General features: G+C 37.4%; 1 protein-coding gene across 1 annotated transcript in view; it reads left to right on the top strand.

Annotated features, from left to right (window-relative positions):
• Positions 1-13,773, top strand: part of CDC42BPA (CDC42 binding protein kinase alpha) — a 192,187-nt gene that overhangs the window by 94,988 nt on the left and 83,426 nt on the right. The window lies entirely within an intron of this gene.

Below are 13,773 nucleotides of genomic sequence, written 5' to 3'. Positions count from 1 at the left end.
TCTCATTGTAAACCATTTTTTTTAGCCTCCAGGGTTTACTTTGCAGCCTTTGCATCTTATCTTTGTTCTGTTTCCCACATAACTAAGGAACAAGAAACAATTTATTTAAATTTTTGTAACGTGCTCTCTATTCCTTTGTGTTTTATGTGTCTTTAAAATATGTTCTACATTCTTCTGTGTGTTTTTTTTTCCCCCCCTTTAATATATTTTTATAGCTTCATGATGATTTTTTATTGCTGATTGAGTACATGGATGGGAGAGGGATAAGATCAACCTCATATTAAGACTGTATATCCTTCCTTTGGCAAAATGAAAAGCATCCAGTGATCTCAGAACTCATTTCTGTACATACCTCCCTTTCCCTCACCTCCCATAATTCTTGGTGTGTTTATATCTCTGTGTTTATTCCCAGAGGAAAATAGAAAAGGACTAGGGAAGAGTTGCTGTGGGATGCAGTATGGACCCAGCAGGTTAGTTTGTTTCATCAGTCCCAGAATTTTCTAGTGATTTGCAACTAACAGCTTGCTTCAGCTCAGGGCACTTATAAATATCGCTGATAATTAAAAAATATGTGTGTCTTATACAGATACACATACAAACACATATATAAGAATATATATTAATACTTGTTAAATTGTCCAGACAGCTTCTGAGTGAACATTCTTCTGTGAATTGCTCTCTTAGTATCATCAGTGCATTTAAAAAAAATGCATATGAAAAATGGTTTTTTGACTATCATCATCAAAACCAATCAAGTCCTCAGTTTATGTTGTCTAATGTACTGTCAGAATTATTCAATGCAATCAGCTGTTTCAGAGACTATGTATGGTTGTACTGAAATGCAGAGAGCAGAGATTGCATATCTAAAATGAGAATCAAAAGGAAAGAAAGCAGTTATCTGCCTAGAAATATGTGTTAAAGTTTTCTAGTATAGGTAGTAATTTACAGTACAACAGCTGGGCATATTCTGGATTCCTCTTTAGCCTCTTCTCTCAGGATTTCTTTGACAGATGGCACTCACAGATGGACATAACAGTCTTAAGGAGCTTACTTTTTCTACTCCTTTACCCGCCAGTAACTCATGATACTATTAGAAATCTAAAAGCTTTGACATGAATTAGCCTTACTTAGCAGACTTTAATTTTTTAATCTTTAGAATATGCTGCAGGGTAGTGGTTGTGGAGTTCTTAATCTGTTTACTTAAGTTCTTAGAAGCCAAAATGGAATTCCAATAAAGTTGACATAGCAAAACATGGCAAATATACAGTCTTTTTTTTTTTTTTTTTTTTTACATTGTCATGATAATATTTTTATTCCTATCTTTTGGAGGAAGAGTGTAGAATGATACAAAAGAGTACAGTTCAGCAACCCAGAAATAGCTCTGCCAACTGGAGTTCACAGAGTTCAAACAAGCTGCTTGGTATTTCGTTGTAATTACATTGAAATCTTAAGTGAATAAACCTAGTATTTAAAGTTGGGTGGTCAATGAAACTTGTTTCTACCACCATCAGCTTAAATTAGTTTGTTTTTTAGTAAGTATTTTAAAGTATCGTCTAATAGACTGCCACAGAAAAGAGCAAACTGTGTTCAAGATACTTGAATACACTTCTATGATAGTTAAATTTGTCTGCCACGTACTTAGTGGTGTTTCTCAATACTCATGCAACTTTGGGCTTGAAACTGAAGGCCATTATTCTCTCAAGTGTTGACTCAAATGGCCGTTTTCACTGATGAATGTTGTTGGTGTGGAGTTTCTGTTGAGGAATGTGAAACTATAAGCAGAATGATCAGATCCAAAAAAAGCATTGTGACAGCTGGGCAGGTTAGAGAGGCGAAAATAGTGAGTGCCCTCAGCCAGGTCCTCCACTGCATGTATTCGTAGCTTGTTAGAAAATTAGAAGAACACCAGATGGAGGTAGATAAATGAAATAATTTTTTTTTGTTTTGTTTTCTGAATGCTGTGTAAATTAAAGGTTCCCAACTCTTCCTTCACAAATAGTACATAGCCCACCGTGGCAAAACTTCTGGTTCACAGTCCATTTTCAACTGTTTGTTTTTCTTCAGGGTCCCTCTAGTGTAGGCTGCTGGCTAGGGGAGCAATCCACACCCTGCCATCACTTCTTTCCCAGAGGCTCCTTCATTTCAAGTTATTGTTGTATTTTCAATGTAGGCACAGTTAATTGGTCATATAAAGGTATAATTTAAACACCTGTTTTGAACCCTCCTGCCTGCAAGTAGTTGGGTTCTGAAGAACCATCAATAAGCAAACAGTCCTGACATAAATCCTTTTCTTTTGCATATATTTACGTACTCTGTTCTAGTGCCTGTGTATTCCTGAGAATATTCTTTCATAATAATAAAGAAGCACCCATATAGTTACTGCAAATTAACAAACAATTTAGCTAAGGAAAATATAGTGAGAAAAGTAATCCGTGCACTGGAATATGAAGTTCAGATAAATAGTCCAGGCCAGAATAGTGCCTAGTTTGCATCTTCAGCAAATTCCATATATATTTTACCACCTAAAAGTCTTACTGTAAACCTTGCCTTGCTGCTGTTGGTTTAAAAAAGAAAAAAAAAAAATCCTTGTCTTCCTTTGCTTGTTAAGTTCAAAATTGTTGTACAGTCAGTTTCAGTATGATTAACTAGAGAGTAAGGATGAGCATGGAGTCCTCAGTTAAGAAAAGCAAGAGACATTAAGGGAAGCTGTGACTGTAGCTGAGGCTCCTGATGTGAGAGGTAAACTATATGATGAAGTTATATTTCAACAGAATAAACCAGCTAGCTGATCCTTTAACGTTATCTGGCAGTAAGTGTAAACTCTTCTTGAAATTGGTATGTGAAAGAAAGACGCTGCTTTGGGGCAACAGAGCTATGGTGGTTACCATGCTTCTGAGACACAAGGAGCAGACTTGTACGCTGTGCTCTGCCGTAGCCGCAGACTCGTGTGCTGAAGCCGTTCTTATGAGGAGATGAGTCTCCTCTGATAGCCAGGATTTCTTACGCAGAAAAAACCTGTGTGAAGGAGCAGTGGTGTGGATGGCGACTCCTCTAATGGCTTGAGGCCAATCTTGTCAGCATTTATTATCTTAACAGTGTCAGCAACGTCAAAGACTAACCTTGATTGCCAAGCGTTTTGGGATAAATAGGGGCTTTCTATTCGTTGGGCTTTAGAGCAGGAAAGGAAGTTTTTCATTTTACCAAATTTTGTAAGCCTAACTACTACTAAATGTCAAGAAATGATCATGGCAATTTTGTGATTTTACTTGTCATATCCTTGTAGAGTTGAGAGACTTTGCCAATTTTTGTTTTATGAACTGCAATTTCCAGTGCAAAAACAGGCACATTATTAACACTAAGGCTAAAGACGCATTCTGTCTTGAGCCACAGGAACTCAGAAGTATATATGCTGCTACAACTGAATGGGTAGTATCTTGGTGTTACTGCATTTCAGAATTAGAGTTGGGGAGCTTTGATACAATATAACCAGAATGTTATTATTGAAAGAAAATTGAAAAGGCAGCTCTAATCATAATTCCAGAATCACAGGATGGTTGAGGTTGGAAGGGACCTCTTGATATCAACTAGTCCAACCCTCCTGCTCAGAGCCGGGTCAATAAGAGCAGATTGCCAAGCGCCATGTCCAGTTGGATTTTGAGTAGTCCTTTCAAATTAACCATAATTCTGGTTTGACTTTGATCAATGAATGGCATAGTACCTCCACACCTTTAGAGTATTGTTCTGTAGTTATGGTACAACTTGTCTTGTTTCATGTAAGAATATTTACCTCATTTTCTGAGCATTGTCTCCCTCTTGAGTTTTACAAATTGCATTCAGTTAGTAGCAATTTTTACTGATTTCCTATGCTGATGTTTGGACTTCTCAAACCAAATGCTTGTTTTTCAAATTGGCTTTTGTTTCTAAAAAAAATAAAAAACATTCCTGTTTTGTTTCTCCCATCTTTTGTTTGCACATCCTTCAAAACTTTAATGCTTGTACCTCCAATATTTTGCATCCTGAGAGACCATCATAAATAGCTATCTGAAACGATTAAAATTACCTGAAAAGAAATACAGTACAAGGCTCTCATGTTTTTATGCATGAATTTTTACTAAACAGTACTATTCTGTTCAAGATCAATGCATTATTAAACACTCAAATATTCAATTCTTTATGTGTGCCCAATTTTATATTTGAGTCTCTACAAGTTTTTTGGTCTAATGTGAATAACTCAGGTATGAGACAACCCTGAGGAAAGTTACCAGCTTTTATATTCTTGTTCTACTGTAAGAGGCCAGTTTATTTTTTGGGTTTTTCATTTGTTTTTTGATGGTTCCAATGTTTGGTAGTCAGACTATTTCAATTAACTTCCTTTATTTTATTTTTTGCAACTTTTACCAATTTCAGGATGTGTTGGATATCAGACTTTCCGATATGTCCATGATTGTTTGCCATAAGGAATTGTCTTTCTGATAATGTCTACAACTAATGCCGGGTCCTGCACTTCGGCCACAACAACCCCAGGCAACGCTACAGGCTTGGGGAAGAGTGGCTGGAAAGCTGCCTGGAGGAAAAGGACCTGGGGGTGCTGATTGACAGCCGGCTGAACATGAGCCGGCAGTGTGCTCAGGTGGCCAAGAAGGCCAACGGCATCCTGGCCTGTATTAGGAATAGTGTGGCCAGCAGGAGTAGGGAGGTGATCGTGCCCCTGTACTCAGCACTAGTGAGGCCGCACCTCGAATACTGTGTTCAGTTTTGGACCCCTCACTACAAGAAGGACATGGAGGTGCTGGAGCGTGTCCAGAGAAGGGCAATGAAGCTGGTGAAGGGCCTGGAGCACAAGCCTTATGAGGAGCGGCTGAGGGAACTGGGGTCGTTTAGCCTGGAGAAGAGGAGGCTGAGGGGAGACCTCATCGCGCTCTACAACTGCCTGACAGGAGGCTGTAGCGAGGTGGGGGTTGGTCTCTTCTCCCAAGTAACCAGCGATAGGACGGGAGGAAATGGCCTCAAGTTGCGCCAAGGGAGGTTTAGACTGGACATTAGGAGAAATTTCTTTACTGCAAGAGTGGTCAGGCCTTGGAACAGGCTGCCCAGGGAAGTGGTGGAGTCACCATCCCTGGAAGTATTTAAAAGACGTGTAGATGAGGCCCTTAGGGGCATGGTTTAGTGGGCATGGTGTGTTGGGTTGATGGTTGGACACGATGATCTTAGAGGTCTTTTCCAACCTGTATGATTCTATGATTCTAACTCTTTTATTTTTATTTCGTAGGTGTTTAAAATGACATCTGTAAATCAGCATTGTAAGGTACTAAATTTAAAATGGTTATAAAATGACACAGTGTGTTCCTGGTTTCAGACTGTAAAACTGACAAGACAATAGAAATAATCCTTAGATATCACAAGTGACTTTGCCCTGACATCTCTTCAAAATACTGCATGAGGGGACTAGCCTGGATGTGAGGGTTTTCTCCATAAGATATCTGGTTCTGTCAGTTGATTAGCATTTTAGATGAAAGACAATAGCTACAGGGAGTATGTAGCTGCCAAGCACTTATCAAAAAGAATTTTTCAAATCACTCCTTGTACTTATTTTTTTTAAAAGAAGGGAAAAAAATTGGATATAAGTAGCTTTTAAAAATAATTATCCTTGTTTTAGAAGTGTTATCATATTTGAGAGAGCCATTATTTGAAAGCAAATACATATGCACAAAGGCCACAGGGGGACATTTTTCTAAGGTAAATTAATTCTAGGACATTATAATATGATGTGGTGGAGCATATATTTATAAGCCAATAACTGCAGTCAGTTCAAGTGTTCAGGAATGAATACCAGTGCCTGAACAAACTCAAGATATATATGTGTTGGCTGATGTACTTATTCCCTGTTGTTTGTTATTATTTCCTTTATTAGCATTTGAAATTCATAAAGAACATCGGATACCATAAGGTAAATACTGTGTTGTGTCCAGAATACTTGTCTGAGTGGCAGAAATTAAAGAGCAGTATGGAACTGTAAAGAAAAGGACTGGGAGAGGACTTGGAGAGGTCAGCTAATACTTTTCTTCTGCTGCAAGGCAAGATCAAACTATAGCTAAACCACTCTTGGCAGATGTTTGTCTAACCAGTCCTTAAAAAAATACAGTGATGGAGATGGTGAAATTTCCCTAAACAATTTGTACCAGTGGCCTACTGTCGTTATTACAAAAGTGTTTTCTAATGTCTCATCTAAGTATCTTTCATTGGGATTTAAATTCATTACTTCTTGTGTTGCCCACGCTCAATGTGGATAACAATTCGCCTTAGTCTTTTTTGCGTTGTATACTTCACGTCTGTGGTGCAAGTTCTTTGTCGTAGAAGAAGAATGTGATTACCTTCTTTTTAGTGGACAGAGAAGTTATTTCTCTCAAGCTGCATTAGGGATTAAAAAAGTACACTTTGACAGAATGTATAGTCTGAAACTAAGTAAGTTTGGATTCAATACTTGATTCTGTATGTGATGTAGCACATGTACTGCTTTTAGTACATGAAACCTTGATTTCTGTGTTGTCTTTCATTTGGTTTTGTAATATTACTAGGAATAAAACTTGGTTAGGATGTGTAACAGTATAAATATAAAATTGCACACACCGATCAATAAATAATGGCTATATCACAGATCTAGAACCTTTATTATCTTGGTTTGGTTGATGTTTCTTAGTAATTGATGGGAGTCTGTCCACTGACTTTAATGAGATTTAGATGAATCTCCTGCTGCTGAGAGTAGCGAGATTCTTTTAGTAGAGGTGAATTACTGGGTGTTCCTGGAACAACACATACATAATGATTTATTATCAAGAGTTAATGAGAAAACAAGGGAGTTTTGCAGTATTAAGACACTGTTTAAGAAAAAAAAAAGTTGAACCTCCTCATTGTAATTTTAAAATAAGATTGTTTATAACATTTATTTTTTCCATGTAGTTGCTTTGCTTATTAAGGCTCAAATCCTGAAGTGTTTAGTCTTTACCTATTCCTATTGACTTCAAGGCTATATGCAAGGCTACTACATATTTTTCAGTTGCAAGCTTTAGTTTGTCAGCTTTATATGAAGCAGGTTTTGTTTAATATACAAACATGATGCAACTGTTTGGGTGCTATGTAAATAATAAGGTTGTGATCAAAGTTATTTAAATGATTTTGAATTCAATTGAAATATGCGCCTTTTGGATTCCACCCAAAAGCGGAGGAGTGTCTGTTTAGGAGAAGGCACCGTAGAGTCTTGATAAGAGGCGCAGTTAATGAGGTACAACATATTCCAGTTTTCTCATGCTGCTATCTTGTGCAGCCTATCTTATTGGGATTACTAAAGAATAACTGCCGACTGTCCAAATCTAATTTGGCTCATTGCACATCGGTCTTTCTGCCAGATGGAGCCTATTTCTAGTTTTTCCTCACTAGAATTCAGATAAACTTTAGCTGGCAGAATATGGCAATTTTGACTTTGATATAACCCAGTACAGTGTAATGGAAAATACAAATAAGCTCCTGGACATTAATGCCTGTAGGTTTGACTGAAAAAAATGCATCAATTGACTAGCATTCTTGATCGAAGTTCACCAGCTGTTTCACTCGACATATCTTAAGCGGGCTGTCAATATGGCATCACTGAATAGCTTAATAAAAACTTCACAGACACCAGATTTTCTCCTTTCATTGGAACACTGCCAAAACCAAATGTCTTCATTTTTTTATTATGGATGTAGCATTTCTGTGTGAGAAGGAGTGTGGAAGAAAAGTCTGTCTGAAACAACAGAAGGGAGTAAAATAAACAGTTTGCCAAACTTCTGTCCTGACTAAGGATAATCCTGTGTTCTGAAGGAACTTTGAATGAAAAGTCCAGGCATTCTGGCAGTAAGATTTTGGTTATGTTTTTTTAGAGTAGGTAACTTGGCAAAGGATAACATTTCTTGTTGTAAGAGTGGATAATTATAACCATTGATGTCTGCTTTTAACCGTTTGATTTATACTTTTGGGGAATGCTCTTGCATGTATAATGAGAAAATAATGTGCTGTGAAATTCTCAATTAGTAATAAGTTGTCTGGATCAGTTTCTCTGTGCCAGCAGTTATACCTGAAACAAATTTATATTTCTCATCTGCTGGTATTTTAATTTGCATTGGTAGCATTAAAAAATACTGTTCATGTGAAGATTTCACTGAAAAATAATTTAATGTAAGCTATTCCCTTTGTTCTTTACTATTCAAGAACAGCATGTCTTGGGGCATGTGACCTGTTCAGGAAAATTAATTGATTTCCATGCTTTTCTAATATTAACATTAGAAATAAAAATTTGTTCTCCAAATTATCCCTTTCTTATCCAGTGGGCTAAAATAAACTGGTAGCTCAGCTATCAAATTGCTCCTTTGATTTCAGACAGGTCCCTTTCTTTCTCAGGCTCAGCTCACATTGCAGTTGTTGAATTTAGAACCACATCAGCCCCTTTATTGTCATTCCAGTTCTGCTGCTTTTTTAAGAGCTCAGCTGTGTACATGAGGACAGTGCATTACCATCTGAAATGTTTATTCCAATGAGGACATATTGAGAGGTGTCCCCTTGCACCATCTGGCCACCTTTTGTTGATATTAGTTACAGAGAAGGACTCACCTTTTCCTCCCTTTCTGCCTGATCATTTTTGTTTTGAAAAAAAGAAAAAATACACTACAAATTAATAACCAAAGTGAGCACACTCTGTGTCATAACTGTACAGTTACCAAGAAGAGGGATCCCTTCTCTTGGTCACGAACTCTTCAATGCCAGAAGGGTTTTTATTGTGTAAACTTAAATATGTGGGCCTGTGAGTTGGTCCGTTGGCATAATCTTTGGTAATGTCTGACACGACTGCTGCTTAATCATTGTGTTACAGTTCTTGCATTAAATGTCACTCTGTTTTTGATGTATCTTCCTTTCTGTTTGTCTAGTCCCCTGCCTCCATGAGGCTGCCCATGAAACAAAATTAACTTAAGATTCTTCTGGAATCTGCTGCTTCCTGTGCTGTAGACCTGAGGAACTCCATGTGGTCTTGCAAATAAGTGAATAACATTGATTCAATGATTCAAAGAATGACATAGATGAACCTTAGGTGTACTTTGAAACCATAAGATGATCAGATAATTCAAGTTGGAAGGAACGTAAGGAGGTTGTCTAGTCCAAATTTCAATATGCAAGACCTCACGATTCCTGAAGTTTCGTTTAGTATCAGAAATGAATCCAGGAAAAAAACACATTCACATGTATTAAAAATTCTTTTTAGTTTGTTTTACAGCTGGAATGTGCTATGGATTTAGCACGTCTCAGAGGGAGTACTTTTTCTCGAGTCTTACTGAACAAATGAAATTCTACTCTGGCTCATTAACAGAAAAATCAAAATGAATAGCAATAATCCAGATGTCTGCTGTAGTGCCATTTCAAAATGTTGTTTATATTAACACAGTTAGTATGTAAAATGTTTGGGTTTTAATTATGGCTTAAGAAAGTAAACTGTTTTAAAGAGAGGTGAGTGAAGTCATCTGGGTAAACATGCCAATCTGAAGAACAGCTCCACAAATTAAACCAAGAAGCATTATGAAAAATGATTCATTAAAGATTTTTCAAAATTTTTTCATAAGCTTCCCCACTCATTTTCTGTGCAAGTGATGTTTCCAGTATCACACAGACTGTTTATTCCTGTAACATTCTCCAGATGAACAGAAGCAAATAATGAAAGTCTGCAAAACAAATACAAAGAGCATCCCTTTATCCAAGCTGCTATGCAGTGCTGATTTTCTCCTACAGGCAAGGCCAATGCAGCTCAGAAAAACAGAAGGCACTCCTGTACTCTGTGCTGGAGTCATGGTTTAAATGGAAATACCTGTTTTTAAAGAAGTTTATTTGGTCCAGACTTCTAGCTCCTTTGGTGCTGGTATATCACTCATTCAAAGAAAAGCAGAACAGCAGTCTTTGCTCAGTTCACATCCTCAGGTGGCAATGCTACAAAAAGGTTGATTTAAGGAAGGTTTGTATTTCTTTGGGTATGCTGCGTACCCGTGTCCCCTTAATTCACTGTGGAGTACATTTGAAGAACTTGTACTAGCTTGATTTGTACCAGGTCTAGCTCTGGCAACCCAAACCCTTTGCACATTGGACTTCCCACAGAAGCTGCTCTCAAGAGTAGGGCTGAACTGTCTGGGACTTGGTAGAACTCAGGGTCTCCAGAGGGTACAGTGGTGTCAGAGCACTTCCCCTAATTCAGTACTTGTTCCCACTATAAATCTGGTTCATAAAATGGCTTCCGAATGCTTATGCTTCTTGAAACTGAATTATTATTTCATATTTCAAGTGAGCAGATCTTTTTCTTTTATTATCGTGAACTAATTATAGGGTTATTAGAGTATTAGTGCTCTATAGCCTTCTAGCCAGATGATACTAGTTGCTTGACTGAGCACCAGTGTTATTGTTGAGTGATGCTGAAATGGTTTGCCCACAATCGCCCAGTAACTCTTATCTACGGAGATTCAACCCAGTGGTCTATTCACTAAACCATGTAACTTCATTATTTGCTCATTACTTTTGCCAGATTTTAGCTACTTGGTCTGGAATTTTCCTTCCTTAGTATCTGCCTGAAGCAGTAAGTGTCATCTCTTTCCAGGAACAAGATCAAGAAACATGCATGCTTTTCCTATATAGATTTTAAATGAATAAAATAATTCTTACAAGCCCTGTGAGAAATTCTTCTGCTCTGGGATGTGGAAGCACCATTGAAATCCAAGAGAGAATCTTCCTTGAGTCATGGATATATTTTCATTCTTCTGCCCCCCACCTAGATATGTTCAGGTTATAATTTCCCCCCCAAATGCCAGTTGATATGAGTTTCAAACAACCATATGCAGAGTTTGGTCCCTAAATGCTCTTCAGTTTCCTTCTGCTGTAGGTTTGCAGTTTCAGAGCTGTAAGAATGAAGGGACTTGCCCTGCAGTTTTGGGAGATGTTGGTAAATAGTCACTAGAGACAGTGTGGAGGCTCTTTGTTGTTAATAGTCCTCGCTCTTTTGATGCCAAAGAAGATTCCTGTGCAACAGAACAAAAATTGGACATGAGGAAAGAGGATAGTAAGGATTAGAGGAATAGGAAGCCAGTGGGAATGGGAAGGGAATCTGAGAAGTGACTGTGGGGAAATACTGACTGCTGAGGACTGAGATGGGAGGAAAAAACATTAGTTAAATGTGTACATGCAGGGAGACTAGGACTTGGGAGTGAAGAAATTGAGAGTGAACAAAGGAGATAAAAGGGGAGGAGATTTGGGGTTGATAGGCCATGGAGGATTGGACATCTCAACTTTTGAGGTGAGTCTAGGAGGCAGAGGATGATAGGAATAAAACTGCAGATGAGATGGAAGCGTGGGAAGAGGGAACAAGTTCATACAGTGAAGAAACTGGGATAAGCCAGGGAATGTGGAGTGGGTGTGAAGAGGGAAGACCATGTTCTGCTTAGAACAGGAGAAGACTCAGTTTTAATCACTAAAGGAGAGTCATCAAATGTCGTTCAAAACAAAAACGTGGAACAAAACTCTAATTCTAATGGAATTTAACAATTGCAGGCTCAGCAGAGATGCGGGTTTTATGACATTATTTTTCCCCATAATCGCCACCTTTGAACTCTTCAGTTACACCGGCAATAATTACTCCCCTTCCATTGTTCCCCTCTGGGGCTCATAATTTTCTTACCTTTCCCTTTGCTTATAGCCTACTCTGCTGTGCAGGTGCCAGCAATTCTTGTCTTTCAAACTGTCTTTTATTAACGTAGTTCAGTTGAATTCAGAACAGTTGTTCATAACCCATACCTTCTGTTACAAGAGCTGAAAAGAATTTGTATGCATTAAGTTGGTCTCTTTTTTTCCTTAACTATAAAAATTGTTCTCATGAAGTTATTACTGAGCCTTACAAACTTCGCTTTGCAAGAAATACTTGTTCCTCTGAGTGCTTTCAGTGTTGTTTGCACGTTTGTTTTTGCAGTGTTGACAACAGAGTGAGATTTTTCATGTTTTCTGCTGGTTTGTGAGATCGAATGAGGGAGGTTGGTATGATGATGATTATTATTATTATTTCTCTTGGGAATATATTAAAAGATAGAACATGGATAAATGGAGCCTCAAGGGTGACTCATGTTTTTGTTTAGCTTGAACTAGGTCCAGCTTCTAAGAGGAACTTGGTTTTTAGGTGCATGTTTTTGCAAAGTGTTCTAAACTGAGGTTACAATTCCAGAGGTCTCCATAGCATGTGTTTGTTTTTATTTAGGAACATGTTTAAGCAATGTTTTTGGTGGGTGAATGTAAAATACATAAAACTATCTCAGTCTGGAGGTTGCAATTCTTTGGCATATTCAGTGTCAGCAAAAATCAAGTGGAAGAATGTTATTTAGTGAATGGACTTGGTTAATTTTTATGATTTACTTTGTAAAGAATTGTCTTTATGCTCAGTTGCGAGATGCGGAAGTATGATTTCTTAAGTGGTGTTTGCTTTTTACTTTGTAAATGTTTCTGCACGTTTGGAAGGCAACTAAAATTTGTTTTCAGCGTGGGCCACTGCCTACTTGTCTTTGGCTAACACAAATTCAGAATGTACTTTGCTTCAAAACAGCATACTGTTACCATACTGAGTGTATAATAGTGCGACACCTCCATGCCATTGCTTCTATAATATTGTTCAAGGTGTGGTTCTGATTTTTTTGCCATTATAAATTCTCAGTAAACATTGTTTATAACTCAGTTTTTATTAAAAAACACAAAAAAACCAATAAAATCTTGCTCTCGTGCAATGTGAATATCTTAGCTTGTGAATATTTTGAAATTTGTCTGCAAAGCAATTGATGACATTTATTTATAAGTTGTTAGGGAATGAAGCAAAGTCAGGGCTTCACTTGTTTTTTTCGTTTGTTTTAGGGGATTTGATCTTACGTCTTATAAATGACTGTTCACTGAGAAAGTATTCGTAGTACTTTATTCATACAGTCGTAATTTACCTTTTGAATATAGTAGATGAGGTTAGAGTAAGAATGTAATAATGTCATATATTTAAAAAATGTAGCTTAATGAATATTTCTAATAACTGTACTTTAATGAAAAGGAATTTCAACATTTGAACCTAGTTTGCAAGTTGAACAATAAATGCCCCTCTGGTAACTTAGAGAGCACACATGCTTTCGTCCTAGGCAGTTGCATACTGGGGGCATATACTTTATCTGTATTTCAGTATACTTAGATAAAACATGAGATCTGTAAAACATGAGATCAAAAAAAAGAGTCAAATTTGCAAAATAAGGAGTATTTATTATGTTGGCTGCTTAGAAAGATTTTTCCATGTATATCATGACCTGAATGAGGCAGCTGCAGAATTTGGCCAAGCAGAGCTGCACAGTGTGTACAATGGCTTTGTTGGTCATTTCAGCAGAAGTATGACAGATGTACATAGTGACCTGAGATGTACGTAAGAGAAAAATGTTGGACACTAAATTTAAAAATGCATTAATTATTTTAGGGTTTCATTGACCTTTGTTCTATAGTAGAACTTAGAGATTGTTTTACAGCTCCAATATAAGCATGTGTCTTTCACTTGAGAGTTCTTCACTAAAATTCTTTAGATGATTTAAAAGTTTTACTTACAAAAGCTCAGGGCAAGTAAGATTCTGCTATCTACCTGTGAGAGGTGAGAGGAATTTGACCACACAATTCTTACTAAAATTAACAGGCATTATATGATTTGATCCA

The sequence above is a fragment of the Calonectris borealis genome, chromosome 3 (assembly GCF_964195595.1).
Source record: "Calonectris borealis chromosome 3, bCalBor7.hap1.2, whole genome shotgun sequence".
Classification (NCBI taxonomy): Eukaryota; Metazoa; Chordata; class Aves; order Procellariiformes; family Procellariidae; genus Calonectris; species Calonectris borealis.
The sequence above is the reverse complement of the archived record's forward strand: the minus strand, read 5'-3'. Positions and strand labels throughout refer to the sequence as shown.